Source organism: Helianthus annuus, chromosome 11 (genome assembly GCF_002127325.2).
Source record: "Helianthus annuus cultivar XRQ/B chromosome 11, HanXRQr2.0-SUNRISE, whole genome shotgun sequence".
Taxonomy (NCBI): Eukaryota; Viridiplantae; Streptophyta; class Magnoliopsida; order Asterales; family Asteraceae; genus Helianthus; species Helianthus annuus.
In genome coordinates this window covers 181683918-181690102 of record NC_035443.2, presented here as the reverse complement: position 1 = coordinate 181690102, position 6185 = coordinate 181683918, and positions in this window count along the sequence as shown.

The window sequence follows — 6185 nt, the reverse complement described above, 5'->3', positions numbered from 1 at the left end:
TCATACGGCCTAGAGCGGTATGGTTTATGTGAAGATTCTGATTTCCTGTTCGTTGATTCATATGTTGAGGATGCATTCATCCTCTCTTGCATTTTCTTATCATCTTCAAGCCTGATATATCGCAAAGCTCTGTTTCGAGCTTCGTCCAAGTTCCTGCAAGGATTCATCACAAGATCCTGATAAAACTAGGAATCCCTTTGTAGTCCCATCTTGAATGCTTGGACTGCTGTAGCAACATCAAGGTGTGGGATATCCAAGGATTCCCTGCTGAATTTGTTCACATAATCCCTTAGGGATTCTTGAGGTCCCTGTGTTATCCTGTAGAGGTCACTTGTTAGTTTTTCAAAGCTTCTACTGCAAGAAAACTGACTGTTAAACAAATTAACTAAATGAGAAAATGATGTAATTGAATGAGGTGGAACATTTAGAAGCCATTTCAAGGCTGATCCTGTTAGAGTAGAGCCGAAGCCCTTGCACAAGCATGCTTCCTTAAGTTCTGGTGGGATAGGGTTAATCTCCATCCTCTCCCTATACTGGGCAATATGCTCCTCAGGATCCGTCGTCCCATCATACAGCTTCATGTTAGGAGTCTGGAATCTCTTTGGGATTTCTGCATCACAAATGGGGTGAGCAAAGCGGGATATATTGTGACTATCCCGGGATACTTCCGGTATAGGCTGCACTATCCCAGGCACACTTGATATTATATCCTTCAACTTTTGAAGCTCTCTGGTTATCGCTGATGTCACACCTGCATCCTGCAATGATCCAAGATTATTAGTAACAGGGATACTGGTGTTAATGGACAAGTTACCAGCTTGGTGATTCTGGTCATATCCTGGAGCGCATCCTGGAGCATATCCTGGATTTCTCACAGTTGACACCCTGACCGAAGAGGGTATCTCCGGAATATGACTCTGGGAATGGCTAGGCATAATATTCCCCCTGTTATCCTCAGTATATACTGCCGAACTGAAGTTCAAAGATCTAGGCTGCAAGGGAGTGACAGTATCCTCAGTGGGCCTTCTTGAGCTAGATTTCAAGAGTTGTATCTCTCTCATCAGCATTTGGTTGGTCTCCTATTGTTGCCTCATCTGTTCATGTACACTACCAAACAAAGTTAGAATTTCTTCATTAGAGGCCAAAACAGGACTAGATCCCTGAATATTCTGAGTGGGAATAACATCCCGAGCCACATGAATTTCGGTTCCTTGTGAAGAGGCTTGCGTTCTCGGAGGAGGTGGTGGGAGTATCGAACCAATTGTTGTAGAGGTTGTAGCAGACACGGTGGAAGAGCTCATGTTTGATCTCGAAGCCATTGAAAATAGTATAGCAAAAAGTTTTGAAAATAGAAAACCGATTAACGATTTTACAAAAGCTTTTAGTAGAAATAGCACCACTTGCCCCACGGTGGGCGCCAAATTGTTTTGGTCAAAAATTACCGAAGTAATTAAGTGATCAAATTAGTTAAGTGAGGTAGTGTGCTAGAAATATGTGTGAAAAATATTCAAGTTAAGTTATTTGCTAAAACAGTTTCAGGATACGGCTCAGGATATTGAGCTGTATCTACGATCAAACAATGAGCAAAAAAGTAAAGTAAATGACACGAGATGTACGAGGAAAGCCCTTGATCAATCTAGATCGCCGGCATAAAACCTCGGGAGCTGACAATCGCAGCTGCCTTGTTCTTCTTATTGCTTGAATAACCAGAATACAGTGCAGGATAAAGCTCAGATCTCTACTAAGTGTTACAATGATTGCAAGTGATGAGTGTTAATGTGCGATTACAAGTGAATTGTGTATGAATTCGAGAGTTAGAAGTGGAGTGAGTTGAAGTGAAGTGTCCTACGAGATCTGGCCATCCATATTTATAGTAAAAGAAACCAACAAACTATCCTATTATTCCGAGATACTTTGGAATATTCCATTCTGAACGTTGGGGGCTGCTTCTACTCGTCTTCCACGTGCTTATTGACTACAAAACCGGGTCTTTAGCTCATATAACCGTTACAATGTCAATAACATTGACCAACATCCGATATTCTCGCGGAATATGCCTTTCTGACCGTTACAAGACCCATTCTTCCACCATCAACGTCCATTTTTCAACCACCTTGAGCGAATCTTCAGGTAGATCAAGTCTTTTAACGTTGGTACCTTGCAACCAACGTTTTACAAGCCAATCGTTAGTAATAGTCAGGATACTGCCTCAGGATATTACCAATATCCTGGCCCGGTATCCTGATACGGTATCCTGATCCGGTATCCTGATCCGGTATCCTGATCATATACAACTAATAAAAAATCAAGATACAAAGTCAGGATATGGGCTCAGAATTTCACCCATAACAGGTGCCCCATACCATTTGGATCGAAATGCTTTTAGAGTAGGTTTAAATGAGAGAGCATTATTCTATAAGTCAGGTTTATGAGTTTATATGGGCTCAATTAAGGGTGCTCCTCCCACCCTTATTTATCTTTAACTAGATTTGTTGACGTCGCGCGTTGCGGTGAAACGGAGCAAATGATAAAGTATAACAAACGTTATTTGGAAAAGAAACATTGATACGGATCGGAAGCGTACTCAAATGGCTCAAGAACAATTGATTACCAAAGATGATAAATCGAACCAAAGGTTCCAAGAACAATGTTCTTTTCTATTATAAATCAACCAAAACTGAGTAAACAATAAACCCTAGATCCCATTTTATAGTTGGGCATTAGAATTCAAATAGGAAACTAAATAACAAAATATTAGGAAATTAAAATTCAAATAAATATAAAATAATATCTTATATCCCTGCATCATACTCTCCCTCTTCGAAAAAAACTCGTCCTTGAGTTTTGCCTTCGAACCAAACCCACCTGGGTCAAAAGGAACATCAACCCGATTCCAATTTTTTATTATCACGACCCGCACAAAAAATTCAACCTCACGAACCATCTCGCCCGACTTTAAATTTGTACCACCTGGGTCGAATGGAGCATTAGAGTGTCTCCTGTCCACTCGTGTCATTGACTTATAATAAAAAGTTGGCTCACTAAACTTGAGTCGGATGGACCCGAAACGAATAGCAGCCCCCAATGTTGAAGCTCGTGAACGAACAGGCCCACTATTCCCTTTTGTTGATACTTCCTTTTGCACTTTTAAATTAATAAAAGATCCCAAAGTCTGCAACTTCCCCGTGATTATTGGCTCATTTACTGGAATCTTCGTCATCACCGATTCTTCACCCATAGCCACCACGTTTTGGGATTCACCACCACCAGCCGCCCCCTTGCCCCTAATACTCACCGCATCACCACCGTTTTCTACCGCTGCGATCTTCAGACTCAAGGAATTCTCATTCAATCTCATGGCTTCATCGAAACCACAACGATATGAACCACCGGTTGCCCAAGCATACCACACATCATCCTCATACTCATCAAATACGGGAGAAGAATCATAGATAAGGTCGGGATCCTCGTTGCCTCGGGCGGCGAGTCTACGGGGATGATAACCATCACATGATTCATGAAAGTTTTCATGGTCCACAATCTCGTTGCCTCGGGCGGCGAATCTACGAGAATGATCACCATATCCTCGCGGATTAAAAGGAACTCCATCGTTGTCTCCGGCGGTGAATCTACGAATGAAAGTTTCTTCTTTTCCACGTAGAGCCATTTGAAAACCAAAGCTCTGATACCAAATGATACGGATCGGAAGCGTACTCAAATGGCTCAAGAACAATTGATTACCAAAGATGATAAATCGAGCCAAAGGTTCCAAGAACAGTGTTCTTTTCTATTATAAATCAACCAAAACTGAGTAAACAATAAACCCTAGATCCCATTTTATAGTTGGGCATTACAATTCAAATAGGAAACTAAATAACAAAATATTAGGAAATTAAAATTCAAATAAATATAAAATAATATCTGATATCCCTGCATCAAACATGTTGTTTAGAAAGCCAAACCGTCATAATCAGTTCAGTTTATAATTGTACCGTTTTATGATACCAAATAAAACTCTATTTTAAATACATGTTTGTTTTTAACAAAACTTATACCGGAATGTCAAGGGAAAAAAATTAACGAACGTAAGTTATTAAAAAGTATCAAATTAACTAAAAAAGGAAATATGATCTGAAAAAGGAAAAAATAGTTATTAAAAATAAAAAATAAATGATAGAGGAAATGTGTTTTAAGAAAAGGAAAACAACGAAAATATGTTAAAAAGTTAAGAACAAATATAATAATTAAGTATTACAATATTAAAATAATAAATAATTTAAAAAGCTATATATTATTATAAATTTAAAATTACTATTACTATTCATAGTTGTTCGTCAACAATAGATAAAATATATAATATATAATATATAATATAATATATAATATATAATATATAATATATAATATAATATAATATAATATAATATAATATAATATAATATAATATAATATAATATAATATAATATAATAATAATAATAATAATAATAATAATAATAATAATAATAATAATAATAATAATATAATTATTGTAGAAAGCATGAAAGCCAAAGATTTTGTTAACCAAAGACTTAGTGTTCCTTGTAACCCAGGTTCGACTTCCATTTTTCTCATTATTTTATGCGACATTCAGGTGAAGGGCGAATACGGGTGGCGCCGGTTCGTCTTGGATGGGAGGCGAGGTTTTACTGATTATTCCACTGGCGTGCCTTCGGGCGGGTGGAGGTCGGGTTTCCGCGCATCTGGGAGAGCCAAGGGGCTGGCCGCGGTCACGTAGTCGACCTTGGCCACAGCCTCCGATGTCACGGTGGTTGACACGTCGTTCCTTGCCGTTAAAAAAAAAAAACTTTACTTATTTATAGTTTTATTCTGGATTTTAATTTAATATTCTTTAACTGAAATTATAAATACGAGTGCATGAAACACATATAATTGTGTCATTAAATGCTATTTTAAAATAATATATTTATCTTGGTGTTTATGAAACGTATGTTCCTCGTTTGTCGCCATGAAACTCAACTTGCCAACGTTCATTTGATGATAACCATGAGTCATATACTCATACATCAATGGACCACGCAACATTATCCTACGTACATTGTGGTTTTGCTGGAATTATGATAATATGATATACAGACCACATGCAAGAATTAGCTACGCATACTTAAACCAGTTAGATAGAAAGAAACTACACAAAAATATTCCATTCAAAAAAATGCATAACTTTAGTTACGTTTGGAGTTATGGGACCCATAAATGGTAGATGAAAAAGCATCGACGGCCCGTATCATGTGGCAAATTCCATATGCGATATGACCTAGCCCGGTTTCACCGTTAGACCGATTTTCCTAATTCGGTTGTTTGTTTCAACTCTTAATGGTTCATACCTTTTACTAGTTCAGTGCTTAATGGTTCAGACTATATGTTTTGCGAGCATATGTCTAAATGGTTCAGATATTTGCCTCTAAATGGTTAAGCATTATACTGAGTCTGAATGGTTAATACATCTTATCTGAATTGGTCAGACATTTGCCTCTAAATGGTTAAGCATTGCACTGACTCTTAATAGTTCAGACTTCTAACTGGTTCAACCACTACTACAAAACTGAGCTTTAGACGGGGTGAAATGGGTTTTAAGACGACACCGTCTTAAACCACACTGGTTTAAAATCAACTCTTATTAGATGGTGTTCTATTTGAACGCCGGCTTAAACTTTGTGAACCCCGTCTTTTAATATCAAAACATTTATAGGTGAACCCCGTCTTTTAATACCATTTTAACACCGTCTTATAATGTGCTGAAAAAAAAATACATTTACTGAATACGTATTTTCCAAAAATACATTTGCTGGAAAAAAAATACATCAACCTTATATACACCAATGGAACATTTTCAAATCAAACCAAAACAATACACATTCAAATCCAAAATAAACCCGTAGACATCCAATTCGGAAATAAACCCGTAGACATCCAATTCGGAAATAAACCCGTCAAATTACAATCATTTGTGAATACATAACAAATTACACATAAGCTAAACTAACGAAATACCTAACTCGTTAAAAAACTTCGGCATCAACGTCATCAACAAAACATCTATATCATTATCCGTAGCCTCTCTCGTGTCGTGCCACTAAAATAAAATTAGATAGAAAGAGTTATTATAAATATTATAGAATAAAT